This window comes from Desmodus rotundus, chromosome 7 (genome assembly GCF_022682495.2).
Source record: "Desmodus rotundus isolate HL8 chromosome 7, HLdesRot8A.1, whole genome shotgun sequence".
In the NCBI taxonomy this organism is placed as follows: domain Eukaryota; kingdom Metazoa; phylum Chordata; class Mammalia; order Chiroptera; family Phyllostomidae; genus Desmodus; species Desmodus rotundus.
In genome coordinates, this window is record NC_071393.1 from 63660125 (window position 1) to 63680928 (window position 20804).

At 39.9% G+C, this 20804-nt stretch overlaps 1 protein-coding gene across 1 annotated transcript in view; it reads right to left on the reverse strand.

The window, feature by feature from the left end:
• The window catches only part of MRPL52 (mitochondrial ribosomal protein L52), a 137543-nt gene extending 117151 nt beyond the window's left edge, over window positions 1–20392 (reverse strand). Inside the window, exon 1 of the mRNA XM_053927946.2 lies at window positions 20389–20392. The gene's annotated coding sequence lies outside the window, so the exon portion shown is untranslated. The remainder of the gene's footprint in view (window positions 1–20388) is intronic.
• Between the last annotated feature and the right edge of the window lie 412 nt (window positions 20393–20804).

Genomic DNA, 20804 nt, shown 5'->3' on the forward strand with positions numbered 1-20804 from the left:
TGGGTTGTGGGTTAGGTCCCCAGTCTGGCCGCACTCTGGAGTTATCTGGTCAATGTTTCTCTCTCACATCGTTATTTCTCTCCCACTCTTTCTCCCTGTCTTCCTCTCTCTCTAAAAAAATAAATAAAATCTTAAAAAAAAGACTAAATTACAAGAGGAGGTCCCACACGACCCACACAAGGGACATTCCAGGAGTACCCAGCACAGGTGATCAAGGAGGTTGCACCATTGGATCATACAGGACATCCTCTACATAAGGCCAGCCTACCAAGACTGGGAGTCATAGCAGATCTACCTAATACATAGAAATAAATACAAAGAAGCAGCCAGAATAGGGAAATGAACAAACATGCCCCAAATGAAAGAACAGGAGAAATTCCCAGAAAATGAAATGGAGGTGAGCAATTTACCAGATATAGAGTTCAAAGGAATGTTTATAAGAATGCTCAAGGAACCTAGTGAAAATTACAGTAGTATGAAAAAGGACACAGAAACCATAAAAAAGAACCTGTCAGAAGTGAAGAATACATTACTGGGAATAAACAGTAGGTTGGATAAAGCAGAGGATCAAATCATGATTTGGAAGACAAGGTAGCAGAACACAGCATATCAGAGCAGAAAAAAAAGAATAAATGAAAATTAAAACATGAGGATAGTTTAAGAACCTTTGGAACAACATGATGCATACCAACATCTGCAACATAGGGGTACCAGATAGAGAAGAGAGTGACCAAGGAATTGAGAACGTATTTGAGAAAAAAATTGCTGAAAACTTCCTTAACCTGGTGAAGGGAAATGACACATAAGTCCAGGAAGCACAGAGAGTTCCAAAGAAGATGGATGCAAAGAGGCCCACTCCAAGATACATCATAATTAAAATGCCAAAGGTTAAAGATAAAGAGAGAATCTTAAAAGCAGCAAGAGAAAAGCAGTCAGTTACCTACAGGGGAGTTCCCATAAGACTGTCAGCTGATTTCTCAAAAGAAACTTTGCACACTAGAAGGAATTGGCAAGAAATATTCAAAGTCAGGAAAAGCAGGGCCCTACAGCCAAGACTGCTGTACCCAGAAAAGATATCATTTAGAATTGAAGGGCAGATAAAGAGCTTCCCAGACAAGAAAAAAAACTAAAGGGTTTCATCATCACCAAAGAGTTATATGAAATGTTAAAGGGGCATATTTAAGAAAAAGAAGATCAAAACTGTAAACAATAAAATGGCAATAAATATGTATCTGTCAACAATTGAATCTAAAAACAAACTAAGCAAACCAGAAGAACAGAGACAAATCATGGATATGAATAGCGTTTTGATGGTTGCCAGATGGGAGGGGATTGTGGGAGAATGGGTGAAGAGGTGACAGAGTTAAGAAGTACAAATAGGTAGTTACAGAATAGCCATAGGACGGTAAAGTGCAGTATAGAAGTGGAGTAGCCAAAGAATGTATACAAATGACCCATGGACATGAACAATGCTGTGGGGACTACCTGAGGGAGTAGAGGGTACTGGGTGGAGGGGAACAAAGGCAAAAAAAATCAGGAGAACTGGGGCAGTAAAATCAATAAAATATAATCTAAAAAAAATAAAAAAGATTGACAAAACTTTAACCAGACTCATCAAGGAATTAAGAGAGAAAGAACCCAAACAAATAAAATTAGAAATAAAAGAGGAGAAGTTTCAACTGACTCCATAGAAATACAAGGGATTGTAAGAAAATATTACAACTATATGCCAAGAAATTGGACAATCGGGAAGAAATGGATAAATTTCTAGAAACATACAATCTTTCAAAACTGGATTAGGAAGAATTAGAGAATCTGAGTAGACAGATTACAATTAGTGAAATTGAAGCATTAATCTGAAAACTCCCAGCAAACCAAAGTTCTGGACCAAATGGCTTCACAGGTAAACTTTATCAAACATCAAAGAAGAACTAAAAGCCTATCTTTCTCAAACTAATACAAAATATTCAAGAGGAGGGAAGACTCCCAAGCTCATTTTACAAGGCCAGCATTACCCTTATTCCAAAACCAGATAAAGACACTCCAAAAAAAAAAAAATTATAGACCAATTCCCTTGATGAACATAGATACTAAAATCCTCAACAAAATATTAGCAAACCAAATCCAATAATACATTAAAGACATTGTACAACATGATCAAGTGAAATTTATTCCTTGGATGCAAGGTTGATACAATACCTACAAATCAATATATGTGATATACCACATAAACAAAATGAAGGATAAAAGTCACACGATCATATCAATAGATGTAGAAAAGCGTTTGGCAAAATCCAGCACCAATTTTTGATTAAAAAAACCCAGCAAAGTGGGAAGAAAGAGGGCATACATAACATAGTAAAGGCCACATTTGACAAGCACACAGTCAACATCATACTCAATGGGCAAAACCTAAAAGTGTTTCTATTAAGATAGGGAACAACACGGGGATGTTTGCTTTCACCACTCTTATTCAACATAGTAGTGGAAGTCCTAGCCCTAGCAATCAGAGAAAGAGAAGAAAGAAAAGGCATCCATATTAGAAAGGAAGAAGTAAAATTGTCATTATATGCAGATTACATGATACTGTATATAGAAAAAACTAAAGATTCCACCAAAAAACTACTAGAACTGATCATTAAATTTGGTAAGTTAGCAGGATACAAAATAAATATTCAGAAACCAGTTGCATTTCTATACATCAATAATGAACTATCTGAAAAGGAAACTAAGAAAACAGTCTCATTTACAATTGCATAAAAAATAAAATACCTAGGAATAAATTTAACCAAGGGTGTAAAAGGCCTGTTCATAGAAAATTATAAAACTCTGAAGAAAAAAATTGAAGACACAAATAAGTGGAAGCACATACCATATTCCTGGATAGGAAGAATTAAAATCATTAAAATGTCCATACTACCCAAAGCAATGTACAGATTCAACAAATATCTTTCAAAATACCAATGGTGTATTTCACAGAACTAGAACAAATATTCCAAAAATTTATATGAAATCACAAAGGACCCTGAATAGCCAAAACAATCTTGAGAAAGAAGAACAAAGTTGTAGGAATCACAATACCTGATAACAAACTATACTACAGGTCCACAGTAATCAAAACAGTATGCATAAAAACAGACATACAGATCAGTGAAACAGAATAGAGAGCCCAGAAACACAACCATGCCTTCATAATCGACTAGTATTTGCCAAAGGGGTAAGAACATACAATGGGGTAAAGATAGCCTATTCAATAAATGGTATTGGGAAAATTGGAAAGACAGGTACAAAGAGAGAGAGAATAAATAAATAAATAAATAAATAAATAAATAAATAAAGAGAGAGAGAGAGAGGGAAGGAGGGAGGGAAGGAGGGAGGGAGGAAGGAAGGAAGGAAGGAAGGAAGGAAGGAAGGAAGGAAGGAAGAAAGGAAGGAAGGAAGGAAGAAAGAAACTAGACCACCTTATTACACCATACACAACAATAAACTCAAAATGGTTAAAGACTTATTTCATGGGGAGAACCAAGATGGCAGCGTAGGTGGACACACTGTGCCTCGCACAACCAGAACTGACAGAAAATCAAACGGCAAGGAAGTCTGACACCAAGGAAATAAAAAATAAGCATTCATCCAGACTGGTAGGAGGGGCGGAGATGGGCAGCTGGGGCAGAGAGGACTCGCATGGCCATGGCGGGACTGAGACTGGCGGAGTGTGGGACAAACGGGGCAGGCAGTCTGACCACTAGCAGACCCTGCGGCCCCACATTCGCGCACAGATCAACCAGGCCGAACGGCGGGGAGCTAAGCAGACCGCGCAACCCAGGGCTCCAGCTCAGGGAAATAAAGCCTCAAACCTCTGATTGAAAACACCCATGGGGGTTGGGGGTGGCAGCGGGAGAGACTCCCGGCCTCGCAGAAGAGATCGTTGGAGAGACCTACAGGGGCCTAGGGTGTGCACAAGCCCACCCACTTGGGAACCAGCACCGGAGGGGCCCAGTTTGATTGTGGGTAGCGGAGTGAAAGATTGGAATCCGGAGGAGAGTGGAGCGGGCGCCATTGCTCCCTCTTGGCCCCTCCCCCACATACAGCATCACAGCACAGCGACCAGCGTTACCCCCCCCCCTGAACACCTAAGGCTCCACCCCTTTAAGTAACAGACACGCCAAGACAAAAAAAGAAAAAATGGCCCAAATGACAGAACACTTCAAAGCTCCAGAAAAAATACAACTAAGTGAGGAAGAGATAGCCAACCTATCGGATGCACAGTTCAAAACACTGGTTATTAAGACGCTCACAGAATTGGTTGAATTTGGTCGAAAACTAGATGAAAAAATGAAGCCTATGCTAAGAGAAACAAAGGAAAATGTACAGGGAACCAATAGTGATGGGAAGGAAACTGGGACTCAAATCAACGGTGTGGACCAGAAGGAAGAAAGAAACATCCAACCAGAAAAGAATGAAGAAACAAGAATTCAGAAAAAATGAGGAGAGGCTTAGGAACCTCCAGGACATCTTGAAACATTCCAACATCTGAATTATAGGGGTGCCAGAAGGAGAAGAGGAAGAACAAAAAATTGAACACTTATTTGAACAAATAACGAAGGAGAACTTCCCTCATCTGGCAAAGGAAACAGACTTCCAGGACATCCAGGAAGCTCAGAGAGTCCCAAAGAAGCTGGATCCAAGGAGGAACACACCAAGGCACATCATAATTACATTACCTAAGATTAAACATAAGGAGAGACTCTTAGAAGCAGCAAGGGATAAGGACACAGTTACCTACAAAGGAGTTCCCATAAGACTGTCAGCTGGTTTCTCAAAAGAGACCTTACAGGCAAGAAGGGGCTGGCAAGAAGTATTCCAAGTCATGAAAGGCAAGGACCTATATTCAAGATTGCTCTATCCAGCAAAGTTATCATTTAGAATGGAAGGGAAGATAAAGTGCTTCTCAGATAAGGTCAAGTTAAAGGAGTACATCATCACCAAGCCCTTATTCTATGAAATGTTAAAGGGATTTATCTAAGAAAAAGAAGATAAAAAATAGGAACAGTAAAAATGACAGTAAACTCACAGTTATTAACGACCACACCTAAAACAAAAACAAGAGCAAACTAGGCAAACAACTAGAACAGGAACAGAACCATAGAGATGGAGACCACATGGAGGGTTGTCAATAGGGGAGTGGGAGGGGGAGAGGGGGGGAAAGGTACAGAGAATAAATAGCATAGACGATAGGTGGAAAATAGACAGGGGGAGGGTAAGGATAGTGTAGGAAATGTAGAAGCCAAAGAACCTATAAGTATGATCCATGGACATGAACTATAGGGGGGGAATGTGGGAGGGAGGGGGTGGGCAGGATGGAGTGGAGTGGGGGGGAAATGGGACAAGTGTAATAGCATAATCAATAAATATATTAAATTCTGAAAAAAATGGTTAAAGACTTAAATGTTAGACTCAAAACCATAGACACATGAAAAAATGCTCAACATCGCTAGCCATTAGAGAGATGCAAATTAAAACCATAATGAGATACCACTTCACATCAGTCAGAATGGCCATCATTAATAAATCAACAAAAAACTAGTGCTGGTGAGGTTGTAAAGAAAAGGGAACCCTAGTACACTCTTGGTGGGAATGCAGAGTGGTGCAGCCACTGTAGAAAACAGTATGGAGTTTCCTCAAAAAACTAAAGATGGAGCTGCCTTTCAATCCAGCAATCCCACTGCTGGGACTATACCCTAAGAATCCTGAAACACCAATCCAAAAGAACCTATGCACCCCAATGTTCATAGCAGCATTATTTACAAAAACCAAGTGCTGGAAGCAGCCTAAGTGCCCATCAGTAAATGAGTGGATCAAAAAACTGTGGTACATTTACACAATGGAGTACTATGCAGCAGAAAGAAAGAAGGAACTCCTGCCCTTCACAACAGCATGGGTGGAACTGGAGAGCATTATGCTAAGTGAAATAAGCCAGGTGGTGAAAGACAGACACCATATGATCTCACCTATAAAGTGGGACCTAATCAATACAACAATGAAGAAAATAGAACCAGAGACTTGGAAACAAAGAACAAACTGACAGTGACCAGAGGGGAGGGAGAGGGGAATAACGGGTGAAAGAAGGGGAAGGAGCAAGCAACGGAACATGAGTACAGGACTTATGGGCATGGACATTGTGGGAGGATTGACTGTCGGAGTGCGGGGAGGGACAGGGCAGGGGAGAACAGTGGGGAAAAAGATGGGGCCAATTGTAACTGAACAACAATACAAAAAAATTCTAGAAGAAAACAAATGAAAAGACAACCCACTGAATGGGAAAACATATTCACCAAGGATATATCTGATTTTGGTTACTATCCAAAATTTGTAAGGAACTTACACAACTTAACACCAAAAAAACAAACAATTCTGTTAAAAAAATGGACAAAGAACCTGAATAGACACTTCTCAAAGAGGAGAAACAGATGGCCAGTAGACATATGAAAAGATGCTCAACATCACTACTTATCAGAGAAATGCAAATTAAAATGACAAGGAGATATCACCGCACACCTGTCAGAATGGCTATCATCAATAAATCAGCAAATAGTTGTAGAGAATGTGGAGAAAAGGGAACCTTCAGGCACTGTTGTGGGAATGAAGATTAGTGCAGCCACTGTGGAAAGCGGTATAGATTTACCTCAAACAATTAAAAATGGAATGGTTTATAACCCAGTGATTTCATTTCTGAGAATATACACAAAGAACCTGAAAACACTGATTTGAAAGAATATATGCACCCCTATCTATGTTCATTGTTCAGAATTATATACAATAATCAAGATTTGGAAGCAGCCCAAGTGCCCATCAGTAGGTGAGTGGATTAAAACAGCAGTGGTACATTTATACAATGGAATACTACTCAGTCATAAAAAAGAAGGAACTCTTACCTTTTGCTATAGCTTGGATGGACCAGGAGAATATTATGTTGAGTGAAACAAGCCAGTCAGAGAAAGAGCAAGTACCATATGATTTCATTTATATGCGGAATCTAATGAACAAAATAAACTAACAAACAAAATAGAAACAGACTTATAGATACTGAGAACAGGCTGACAACTGTCAGAGGGGAGTGGGTATGGATGTTGACTGAAAAAGGTGAAGGCATTAAGCAAACAAACAAACAAACAACAAAACTGATAGATACAGACAACAGTATGGTGATTACCGGAGGAAAAAGGGAGATGGGGGAGGTCGAAGAGAGTAAAGGGGGGATAAATGGTGACAGAAGGAGACTTGACCTACGGTGGTGAGCACAAAATACAATATACAGATAATGTATTATAGAATTGTACACCGGAAGCCTATATAATTTTATTAACCAATGTCACCCCAATAAATTCAATGTAAAAAGTCAGTGTCCTTGGAAGTTCCTTTTCTTAAGTAATAACCATTACTATAATTATCGGGCAGAACTGTAGGAATTATTCGCCAGCCACTAGAGAATAAGATTGGGACCCAGTTTAGGAACTTCAGATGAAGGAAATGCTAGGGGATATGAGTAAGGAGGATGAAATAGTAAACTGTATAAACTTTCCCTTTTTGTGGTTTTGTCTTCTTTTTAGCACAGCGTACACTATTCAATGTTATTCTACAAACTACTATTATAACTAACAGCTGTTGACAGTTATTAAAGAACACAAAATAATCAATAAGCCTCTGAAGATGTAGATAGGGCTAGTTCCCACTGGTTATTTCGGGCTCAAAGTTGTCCAGATTTATTAGCAGTTTGAAAAGAAAGCCTCTGCATCTTAATAATTTGGTTCAAAGATGACCCTAGGTGACCAAGAAACTTATCCAGCTCTTTGCAGAACAGAAGCAAGATCCAATACAAACGTCATACTCAGAAACATCATCAGGAGTTAATAGAATGGGCATTATTTAGGCAAAGTCCTGGGTAGGACACATTAAGAGGAAGATGGGAATAGAGACTAAGATGAGGAAAAGTTGAATGTGAATGGGTGAGGAGGAGAAAGCTCTAGGTTCACATTGAATCATGAGTTCAGCACAGATAAACTATGAAAAGATGGTGTGACCAGCCCAAGTAGATAGCACATAGACAGGGCTGCTGCTTAACTTCAGGGTTGGGTTTATTTAATTAATTAATTTTTTTAACCTATTTTAAACCAGAGATCAGCAGCTGGGGGGCCTTCCAGGTATAAAGGGGAGAAGGCCATTTCATGAATTGTAGGCATTTCCCCCTTTATCCTCCCTGCTTGATGAGTAAAAGGAGAGACTTGCTTGGCAGCCTGAGAGCCAGACATGGCTGCACCATACACTCCAACCATTCATTGTTTTAAGGGTCTGTCACACAGTGTCCAGGGGGAAAGACTTTACAGATGCCTTGGAGGTGTGTCCTGCTATGGCTGGAAATGCCTGGTCTTCTGAACAGTTCTAGCATACCTAGAAAGAGGGTGGGATCTTCTTCTAAGGAAGAGCATTAACAGTTTCAGCCAGGCTCAACGTTATCCAGAGCTTTGGGTTTTTCAAGGGGACAGTTTCACAGAGTGCAGGGTGGAACAGGAAAAGTTCCCCAACATGAGTAACTAAATGGCTCTGATGTGTGAACTTTGCCTTGCCTAGCATTGACCTGAATGGTGGGGCTAAAGTTACAAATGAGACCAGTGCATATGATCAATGTGCCACGTCTTAGAAAGGAATGTGAAAAATGAGTGCCAGGAAGCGCAGGGTTTGAGGAAGCCAGAGCTGCTCTGCCATCCTTGGCAGCACCAAGGCGGAGATTACTCCACAGATTCAAGGTCAGGTGTCTAGCAGGCCTCTGGGGAAGTCCCAGTCAGGCCATCCCAAATACACTACTTACAGGATTGAAGAAAATACCTGGTTCCCAGGGATATTTCCTGAGGTTACAATGTTGTCCGCGGGCTCTAAATGCAGATCTCATACTGTCGGTGTAAGATCTCCATTTCTCACGAATTTGATGGTATTCTCTAAGGACATCTGTCCTTTTCTATTGTGTCCTCAGTGGTCAGCTGTCTTCCTTGGGTAGGACAATGGTTTCCTTGGACTTTGTCATCATTCAGCTCACAGGATCTGATGAGTTCAAGAATGTTTCAAAATCTTCGATTTGGTACAATCTTCCTTCATCCTCCTCTTAGAGAAATGGGGGTGATTTTTATGATAAAGGCTTTTATTCCATCCTCACATTTGCCCAGTCTCTGAGATAATATTTCTTCTGTGTGTGATCAGGCTTTAGGTGACAGTGGGTGAACTACTTCTGGGATAAACACATCTCTTTGTGGAGGTGACATCAGGGTTGAAAGATATTGGCTGCTGCTTTGTTTTCTTAAGGGATCTACTCTTCTCCCAAGCTTGATGGGGTTTATCATCCCCGGAGAATTATTATAATAAGCCTCACATAACCTCTTCCCAAATCTCTTGGCTGTTACTACAACTTTGCAAACAAAAGTTTCTGTTGTTTGTTCAGATCAACAGTTACTTTTAGTTAAAGTAATAATCTAATTATGCCTCTAAAATAAGGGGCTCCTGTCTAATATTAGGCAGTCCTGTTGTTACAGGGATGTAAGAAACCATTATAGGTAATACAGAACTTTGGCTAATCCTATGCTGACCTCTACCTCACTGGGGCTGAAAGATGGTAGAAGGCGGGGTCCTGGGGGAAGGGACAAAAGGAAAGATAACAGAACAGCTAGGATTAATTTTTCCCAGCTTTATTGAGGTATAATTGACTAATAAATTGGTATATGTTTAAAATGTACAACAAAATGATACTTATATAAGTGATTACTACAATGAAGTTAATTTAACACATCCATCCCCTCACATAGTCACCATTGGTGTGTGTGCTGAAGTGTGGTGTACAGGGCAGCCTTTATTTGGAAGAAATATGTCCCAAATCAGGGCAAAGTCCTTTGTGGTCCTCTTGCTTGCCTCAAGATTATAAAAATGTTTTGGATTGGAACTTGCACTAAAGTGTTAGCGCCTATGCCTTTTGTCTTAGTTTTCTCACTGTTACATCTGTTGTAATGATGAAGTCAATGTAAACTTCCTTGTCAAGGTGTGCAGGACTATCCTTTGTTCCTGGAAAGGTTACTGATTCTCAGACATTATGGAATTTAGCAGCAGTAACTTCGCCTTCCCAAAGTAATTTGAAATGCGCATCTCAGGCAATGAACCTCACTCTGACAAACTCAGCTGTGATGATTCAGATTCTTCCTTCCTCGGTCCAGAAATCGATGTCACAGCTATATATACCGGGCACATGTTGTTCTTTTTACCTGCCTTCAGCTATGAAACTGTTCTTCTTATCACTGGTTGAAGCACATCTTTGTACCTGAACACTTTGTTCTTTTTTTTTCCTGTTCAGTTGGTCTTTAACTTTTATTCACCCAGTGATCACTTATTTACATCCTTGTTGCATTTTTAATTCATTCCAGTTTTTTTAGATTTTTAAAATTTATTTTTAGAGAGAAGGGAAGGGAGGGAGAAAGAGGAGGGAGAGAACGTCAGTGTGTGGCTGCCTTTTACAATCCTGCAGTTGGGGACCTGGCCCCCAACCCTAACATGTGTGCTGACTGGGAATCAAGCTGGTGGCTCTTTGGTTTGTAGTCCGGCACTCAATCCACTGAGCCACACCAGCCAGGGCTGTTCCTTTTTTTTTTTTTTTTTTGGTGTGTGTGAAGAATACCATTTTGTATATTTCTTTTTGTACCTGTTCAAAAGTTTTCTGGGTCTCTCGTATCCAGGAATAGAAGTTCATTACCGTAGGACCTGAGCAATCTCAATCTCACTAGAATTTCTCTTCAAAACAGTTGCATCAGTTTACATTCCCATCAGCAGTGCTCACCACATTCTCACCAGCAGGAAATATTGCCCATGTTTTTCAGGTTTGCTAAGCTGAAATTTACGTTGCCTCTGCACATCATGTTCTTCCTGTTTCAAAGGAGATGCTTTCATATTGTTTATATTCCAGTTATAAATCCATTAGTGGTTATCTTTGTTGCAAATATCTTCTACTAGATGTCAAATTGGTCTTGCTTTCTGTGGCAGGTGTTAACTTTGCTTATGTTGTATAAAGTTGAACAAAAATTGTTGATATTTAGTTAGTTGCTTGTGCTGGGCTTCCAAAGATGAGGAGGCATTAATTACTAACATGAGCAGAACCATGAAGTAGTAGTCCAGACTGCTGCTTTAGGGGGTTCTGAGTAGTTTGCCATTGTTTAGGCAGAGATTATGGAAAGAAGAGCAATGGTATGTGTAATAGAGAGACCTAGAGAGACCGTGGCGAGGAGGGCAGTACCTGAACTCTTTGATTTGAGGGTGAGGTCAAACACATTTGGACACGCGTAAATATTCGGTTGTGCCAAGAATTACAAGTAGAATCTTGTGACCTTGTTTCAATGAGAAGAAATGTGGAATGAATTTTAAAAAATGTATTAGGATAACATTTTTATTTTACTTTTACTACAAAATAATTTATGTTGCCCTGGCTGGTGTGGCTCAGTGGAGTAAGCACAGGCCTGCAAACCAAAGAGTTGCCTGTTTGGTTCCCAGTCAGGACACATGCCTGGGTTGCGGGCCAGATCCCCAGGTCCCCAGTAGGGGGTGCTCGAGAGGCAACCACGCATTGATGTTTCACTCCCTCTCTCCTTCCCTTCCTCCTCTCTAAAAATAAATAAATAAAATCTAAAAAAAAAATATGTTCCTCATAGGAAATTTTAGAAAATACAAGCAAAGAGAGAAAAATAAAAATCACCTGCATTCTTATCACCTGGATGTAGTAATTATTCACATTTTAGAATAAGTATTTTGTGCATACATACATTTGTATACATCACAGATTTTTTCTCTTTTATTTATTTGCCACGTCCAGTTCCAGTACGGTCAACCATATTGTTTGACAAGGTCCAGACATGGGGGATATGTCTTCAAGGAAGCGTATCCTGGCCTGGAGGACGTGGCATTACTTGGGATCTGTGCGTGATTTTGTTCTTTCTCTTTCTTGGAATCTGTATTTTTACTGCCTTAATCATCTGGAACCTCCTAGAAATGATCACCACTCTTAGAATTGACCAGCAGCTGACACAAACAGGATATAATCAGACCAATGCGTCTCTAGTCAACAAGTCCCTGAATGTCTAAAAGTCGTTAAGAGTAACAGCCCCTCCTTTACCTTAAATAAGAATATATATCAATTAGACAGCCATAGAAATAAGAAAAGCTGGTTAGCTATTAAGCATATAGAAACAGTTACTATGAAGTTAAAGTTTATAGTACACATAGAAACATTTTAGACAGAAAAGATAGATAGCTAATTAGATATCACAAAGGCCTTATTGCCTCTGCTCAATCTACCGTATACTTTTGCCCTATGAACAATTTCTGAAAATGTCTAATTGTCTGATTTATGACTCTCCTAGTTAAAATAGTCTTTGTTCACTATAACTGAATCTATGGAAACTTTGGTCAAAACAGTCCTTGTTTAATATAATTAAATCCATAGAAACTTTCGTACTTTTCCTAGTTACCTTTGTATTGATTTTTCTGCTTAACTGATCATGCTATACACTTGCAAATGTTAATCTAAGCCAAAAAGGAAAATATAAAAATCCACTTGTACTTGCAATAAACGGAACAGAGCTTCACTGTCCTCTGAGGCGTGATGTTGTCTGTCTCCCATCGCTGATGCCTTACCCACCTTTCAGGAACCCCTGGACCCTGCTGCGGCTGTACCGCGGCATTTATTTATTTATATATTTATTGATTATGCTATTACAGTTGTCCCATTTCTCCCCCTTCACACCACTCCATCCTGCCCACCCCCTCCCTCCCACATTCCCCCCCTATAGTTCATGTCCATGGGTCATACACATAAGTTCTTTGGCTTCTACATTTCCTACACTATTCTTACCCTACCTCTGTCTATTTTCTACCTACCATTTATGCTACTTATTCTCTGTACCTTTCCCCCTTCTCTCCCCTCCCACTCCCCTGTTGATAACCCTCCATGTGATCTCCATTTCTGTGGTTCTGTTCCTGTTCTAGTTGTTTGCTTAGTTTGCTTTTGTTTTTGTTTTAGGTGTGGTTGTTAATAAATGTGAGTTTGCTGTCATTTTTACTGTTCCTATTTTTTATCTTCTTTTTCTTAGATAAATCCCTTTAACATTTCATAGAATAAGGGCTTGGTGATGAACTCCTGGAACTTGACCTTATCTGGAAAGCACTTTATCTGCCCTTCCATTCTAAATGAAAGCTTTGCTGGATAGAGCAATCTTGGATGTAGGTCCTTGCCTTTCATGACTTGGAATACTTCTTGCCAGCCTCTTCTTGCCTGTGAGGTCTCTTTGGAGAAATCAGCTGACAGTCTTATGGGAACTCCTTTGTAAGTAACTGTGTCCTTATCCCTTGCTGCTTCTAAGAGTCTCTCATGTTTAATCTTGGATAATGTAATTATGGTGTGCCTTGGTGTGTTCCTCCTTGGGTCCAGCTTCTTTGGGACTCTCTGAGCTTCCTGGACTTTTGCCAGGAACTTCTATTTCCTTTGCCAGATGAGGGAAGTTCTCCTTCATTATTTGTTCAAATAAGTGTTCAATTTTTTGTTCTTCCTCTTCTCCTTCTGGCACCCCTATAATTCGGATGTTGGAACATTTCAAGATATCCTGGAGGTTCCTAAGCCTCTCCTCATTTTTCCAAATTCTTGTTTCTTCATTCTTTTCTGGTTGGATGTTTCTTTCTTCCTTCTGGTCCACACCGTTGATTTGAGTCCCAGTTTCCTTCCCATCACTATTGGTTTCCTGTACATTTTCCTTTGTTTCTCTTAGCATAGCCTTCATTTTTTCATCTAATTTGTGACCAAATTCAACCAATTCTGTGAGCATCCTGATAACCAGTGTTTTAAACTGTGCATCTGTAAGGTTGGCTATCTGTTTGCTGCTTATTTCTGGAGCTTTGATGTCTTCTTTCATTTGGGCCTTTTTTTTTTTTTTTTTTAATTGTCTTGGTGCGCCTGTTATGTAAAGGGGCAGAGCCTTAGGTGTTCACTGGGGCGGGGTAACACTGGTCACTGAGCTGTGACACTGTATGTGAGGGAGGGGCTGAGAGGGAGCAAGGGTGCTTACTCCACTCTGCTGGGGTTCAGTCACTCCCTCCTCTACCAAAAATCAAATTGGGCCCCTCTAGCGCTGATTCCAGAGTGGGTGGGCTTGTGCATGCTCTAGGCCCCTGTGGCTCTCTCCAACAACCTCTTCTGGGAGGCTGGGAGTTTCTTGTGCTGCCGCCTCAACCCCCACGGGTGTTTTCAATCAGAGGTTTGAGGTGTTATTTCCCTGAGCTGGAGCCCTGGGTTGTGGGGTCTGTTTCGCTCCCCTGCCATCCCTCCTGGTTTATCTATGCGTGAATATGGGGCTGCGGGGTCTGCTAGCGGTCGCATTGCCTGCCCCGTTCATTCCACAATCCGCCAAGTCTCTGGATCTGGCCTTGTTGCCGGGAGTCTTGTGCACGCCGGCTGCCCATCTCCACCTCTCCTACCGGTCGAATGTTTCTTCTTTATCTCATTGGTTGTTGGACTTCCATGCTGTTCAATTTTCTGTCAGTTCTGGTTGTTTTTTTGTTTTTAAATTGTTGTTGTCCTTCTTTTTGTTGTGCAAGGAGGTGCAGTGTGTCTAACTACGCCTCCATCTTGGTTCTCTCTACATCACAGACTTTTAAAAAATGGATTATAATGTACATGTTATTTAGAATCTGAGTTTTTTAAAAATAAAAATTGAATATAGTGTTGGGTACTTTCCATGGTCAGTAACTACATAAAATCAACTTAAATTATTTTAATCAGTCTGCTATTTGTCTGTCTAGGTATTTAGATTGTTTCCAATTTCCACAATTATAAATAACATTATAAAGAATATCCTTGTGCACATATTTAAAAATTATTTAAAAATTATAGAAATGTGCATAAATTAAAATTCAAACATTATAGAAGGTTATAAAATTAAAATTTTTCTTTCCTCTTTCCCTTGTTCAGTTTACCACGAACATCTGACAATACTTTCTGACTGGGATTGTTCTCATGATTATTTTTTTATCTTTAATTAATAATCTTTAGTTAATGATATCCTTAATTAATATTTCTGTCTTTAGTAACATTTCTGCCTCTCCTTGCTGTGTCAGCTTTGACAGTGTTTATGGCTGGAAAATGAGGAATTTATTGTTTCTATGGTAACTCCTGCTTCTCTGACTCCTTCATGTAATTAATAATATGTAATAGAATTGAAACTCTATTCTTTTTTTAAATATATTTTATTGATTATGCTATTACAGTTGTCCCATTTTTTTCTCACCTTTATTCTTCTCCCCTCTGTATCCCCCTCCTACCAGCCTTCCCCCACTTTAGTTCATGTCCATGGGTCACACACATAAGTTCTTTGGCTTCTCCATTTCCTATACTATTCTTAATGTCCCCCTATCTATTTTGTGCCTACCAATTATGCTTCTTATTCCCTGTACTGTTTCCCCCATTCCTCTTCCTTCCCCTCCTTATTGTGAACCCTCCATGTGTTCCTGTTCTAGTTGTTTGATTAGTTCATTTTTGTTTCTGTTTTTTTAAAATTTTGGTTGTTGATAGTTGTGAGTTTGTTGTCATTTTACTGTTCCTATTTTTAATCTTCTTCTTTTTCCTAGATAAGTCCCTTTAACATTTCATAATTTGGGCTTGGAGATGATGAACTCCTTTAACTTGACCTTATCTGGGAACCACTTTATCTGCCCTTCCATTCTGAATGATAGCTTTGCTGGATAGAGTAATTTTGGATGTAGGTTCTTGCCTTTCATGACTCTGAGTACTTCTTTCCAGCCCTTTCTTTATCATAAGGTTTCTTTTGAGGAATCAATCAGCTGATAGTCTTATGGGAACTCCTTTGTAGGTAACTGTCTCCTTTTCTCTTGCTGCTTTTAAGCTTCTCTCCTTATCTTTAATCTTGGGTAATGTAATTATGATGTGCCTTGGTGAGTGCTTCCTTGAGTCCAACTTCTTTGGAACTCTCTGAGATTCCTGGATTTCCTGGAAGTCTATGTCCTTTGCTAGATTGGGGAAGTTCTACTTCATTATTTTTTCAAATAAGTTTTCAATTTCTTGTTCTTCCTCTGTTCCCTCTGTCACCCCTATGATTCAGATGTTGGAAAGTTTAAGGTTGTCCCAGAGGTTCCTAAGCCTCTCCTCATTTTTTTGAATTCTTGTTTCTTCATTCTGTCCTGGTTGAATGTTTATTTCTTCCTTCTGCTCCAAATCGTTGATTTGAGTCCCGGTTTCCTTCTATCACTGTTGGTTCCCTGTACATTTTCCTTTACTTCACTTTTCATAGCCTTCACTTTTTCCTCTATTTTGAAACCATACTCAACCATTTCTGTGAGCATCCTGATTACCAGTGTTTTGAACTGTGAACCTGATAGGTTGGGTATCTCTTTGTTGCTTAGTTGTATTTTTTCTGGAGCTTTGATCTGTTCTTTCATTTGGGCCATACTTTTTTGTCTTAGTTCACCTGTTACATAGTAAGGAGCAGAGCCTTAGGTATTCACCAGGACAGGGCAACCCATGTCACTGTGTTGTGGCACTGTGTGTGTGTTACAGAACAGACCGGGGTGGGGCTGAACAATATAAAAGACCCCCCTTTTTTCTCTGGGGGTTCCTCCCCTGCACTAGGTTAGCTTTGCCCCCCACCAGAGGAAAGACGTCTCTCAATGCCAGAGATTGGTGAAAAGGAAAGAAATTATTTATTTAAAAGTTATACAGACTAAAGTTCTTTAGAATACCCACAAACACACACAGTCCTTCCTTCTCTCTCTGCCCAGTCTGGGGTACCATATCTCAGGAAAGAAGTAGAAGTCCATGATTTAGGCTCCCAGCATCATCCACATGGCAAAAAGGGAGCACTTCCAAAGCTGTGTGGTCCTGACTCTCACCCAAGCCATGTGGTCCCAACAAGACACCCAAGCCGCTTGGTCCCTGAAAGGATGTGTGGTCCCAAAAAGAGACGCCTAATGGCTGTGGTGCCTGGGTTTAAATCCCAGCACCAATCTCCTCTGCAGCCCCATTTCTGACTCCTCCCATGCTTGGTCATAGCTGCCAGCATTCCGGGCAGGTGTGGCCCTGTGGTGTGGAGCCAATTATCTCCAAGCTCTTCTGGACCCCATTAAAAATCCCTATTTGGGGCCCCCTTCTTGGCTGCACCCTGTTACATGTGGGGGAGGGGTCCGAGAGGGAACAATGCCACTTGCTCAGCTCTTCACTGACTTTCAGTCACTTCCTCTGCTACCCACAAGCAAATTGAGCCCTTCTGGTGCAGATTCCCAGGTGGGTGGTTTTGTGTATGTTCCAGGACCCTGTGGGTGTCTCCAATGAACTCTCCTCTGAGGATGGGAGTTTCTCCTGCCACTGCAATTCCCACAGCTTTTTATAGTCAGAGGTTTTGAGGCTTTATTTGCCTGCACTGGAACCCTGGGTTCCGTGGTGGTCTCGCTCCCCAGTTGTTCTTCCTGGTTGATCCACATGCAAATGTGGGACTGCCTGCTCTGCCAGCTGCAGCCTCGCCCATCCAGGTCCTCTAGCCACTGCCTTGCTGCGAGTCCTCTCCACCCTGGCTGCCCGTTCCTGCCCCTTCTACTGGTCTGGATGGATGTTTCTTCTTTAACTCGTTGGTTGTCAGACTTCCATACAGTTTGATTTTCTGGCAGTTCTGGTTAATTTTTATTTTTTAATTTGTTGTTGTACGTCTTTTGGTTGTGCGACGGCACAGTGTATCTACCTATGCCTCCATCTTGGCCAGAAGTCAGAAACTCTACTCTTATTATCAACTTCAGATAGTGTTCCAAGATATCCCATTATCAAAGATTAAGAAATTACCCTTCCATCTCTATTCCCATGTCTCAATACTTTTAGTTCTATTATAATTTTATATTGCCAAGATTTATAACACTATTTTGTTCTATAATTCCAATTAAATATTTATATCTTGTCTACAAGTTAATTTTAGAAATAGAAAATCAATGAACATTATTTATCATATTATTAGATAAGTATTATTATCCAAATGGATCCAAATCCAAGAAAAGAAATGTAATTTATGTTATTAAAAGTTTGTTGCTTGAAGGAAAAATTTTCAAATATTAATCAAGGACAGATCCAAGTGTTGTAGACCTTGAATCTGATACAATTTGGGGGTCCATCTTTAAGAGATAAACTACAAAATTACACGTACACACTTTTAGGGCCCATCCCTTGGCTTTGGAAAAGTCTCAAGTGAATGGGGTCCCTGAAGCCTTTCTTCGTTAGCTTCATAAGAAGTCTGCCTAGCAGATCCCCCTCAGCTTCTTTGACTCCTAATGGGTCACACTCAACTGCTGTCATGTATCCTGTGTGCTCATTTCACAGAAGCTCCATTGGTCCTCTGTACTCTGGGTGATTGTGTGTCACATATGCACTTACTTTGCCCAAACTTGATTGATTGTATGACTTGATTTGGCTTGATTGTTTAGAAACCTAAGTTCAAAATCATTTTCCCAACTTACAGGATAAACAGGAAACTAATAGAAATGGTTATTACCTTTGGAGGGAGGTGAGTGAAGAATGAGGTGAATGGGGGAGGGTGGGAGTGAGACTCTTTTTTAATGTATTTTCATTCTTTTACCAAGTAACAGTATTATTTATAAAAAAATAAATACATAAAAATACACAAACATTGTGCCACCCTCAAAAGTTTGAATATATTGTTCCATTGTTTTTGAGCATTAAGTGTTGTTGATGAGAAATTTGGTGCCATCTTTTTTTTTTTTTAAGATTTTATTTATTTACTTCTAGAGAGAGGGTAAGGGAGGGTGAAAGAGAGGGAGAGAAACATTAATGTGTTAGAGAAACATCCATTGGCTGCCTCTTGTACACACTCAACCGGGGACCTGGCCTGAAACCTAGGCATGTGCCCTGATGGGAAATCGAACAGGAGTCCCTTCGGCCAGCAGGACGACGCCCAACTCACTGAGCCAAACCAGTTAGGACAGTTTGATGCCATCTTATGCTTGTTTCTTCTGGTAACTTGTTTTCCCTCTCCCTCTCTGAGGGTTTTCAGGATTTTCTCTACCTTTAGAGTGCTACAATTTCATTAGATTGCATTGGAGAGTGGGTCTTTAAAAAAATTAATTTTGTTTTTCTCTCCATAAATCATTTTACAGAGTGAAGACTCATTGAGTTTGGGGAGATTTTCTTCAGCTACTTCTTTGAATATTTCTTAAAATTTTTTTTATTTGTTGATTTTTAGAGAGAAAGAGGGAGGGGAAGAGAGAGAGAGAGAGAGAGAGAGAGAGAGAGAGAGAGATTAATTTGTTGTTCCACTTATTTATGCATTCATTGATTCCCTGTTGATTCTTGTATGTGCCCTGACTGGGGATTGAACCTACAACCTTGGCATATTGGGACAATGCTCTAACCAACTGAGCTACCAGGCTATGACTGTGAATATTTCTTTCCTGTCATTGCCTCATTTTGGAACTTCTTTAAGACAGATCTTTGACTTTTGGATCCATCTTCCATGTGTCTTAAATATTTTCATATTTTTAAAATTATTTACTTTCTAGTCTTCCTTATAGGAAATTAAATTTAATTCTAATTTCTAATTAAGTCTTCATGTTCATTTTATTATTCAGACAGTCCAGTGCAATCTTTTGACATTTGTATTTTTAGTATCCAAGAACATTTTTTTCCTCTGCTCCTTCTTCCTCACAGGCTGTATGCTTTTATGGGTACCATATCTACTCAATCATTTTGAGTATTACATAAAGTAAAAATAAATTTTAGTTTCCTAATCATTTTATATTTATCCAATGTTAGTTGGCTGTTTATCTTTGTACCTCTGTCTTCATGTTGTTAATTTTTATTCAAGTATCTGTTGGTACTTGAGTATCCAGATATATTTATGAATAAAGGCTTTGTTAAATAAAGGTAGCTGGTGTGGATTTTTCTCCCAAGTTGGGTAGGTCTATTTCCATAAAAGGACTCTTCCGTGATTGAGAAGGCCAGCCTTTGGCTCTGTGTGCGTGGCTGGGTTTGTCCAGAAGTAGACTTACTTCTCTCCAGGATGGGAGGGTATGTAGTGACCCATACATTACGTTTGCCAAAGTGTAGAAGCCTTTACTCTGGTGGTGATAGACTGAAGTGTATTTCACCCTCTGGGTGGGGCTGCCTCTCTCTGTTGTCTTAACATTTTATTCTGTTTGGGATTCAGCAGTTACCTAACCGGGGACACTGCTTTTCTCTCTCAGTTCTCAATATCCTCTCTAGGAGTCCACTCTAGATCATCCATAGGTTATCCATAGACTGTTCATCCTTAGAGAGCAGGTCTCCAGCTTTAGACTAAGGGCAAAAGCCCCAACTATTACCTACTCTGTTCATTGAGCAGGTAAAGGGAGAAACAAGCTGTTCCAACTATTTATTCCCAAAGCCCTGTTTGGGCTTCAGTGGCTGGTGGGCTGTAGTTCTCTTACAACAGTGTGTGTTTGAGTGGCATTGATTGACATTTCTAGTATAGCCAGTGAGAGGAAATATTTTAGATTCTTTTACTGACCACTTGTATTTGTTTGAAAATTACTTATAGTTGATCATTGCCCATATTTATTGCAGTTTTGTTGAAAATTTTTTTAATTTGTAAGAACTTTCTATATGAGACTAGAAATCAGAATTGAGACATAATTAACAATTCAAGAGAACTTAAAAGAACTATAAGAGCTTACAAGAAAGCTGTATC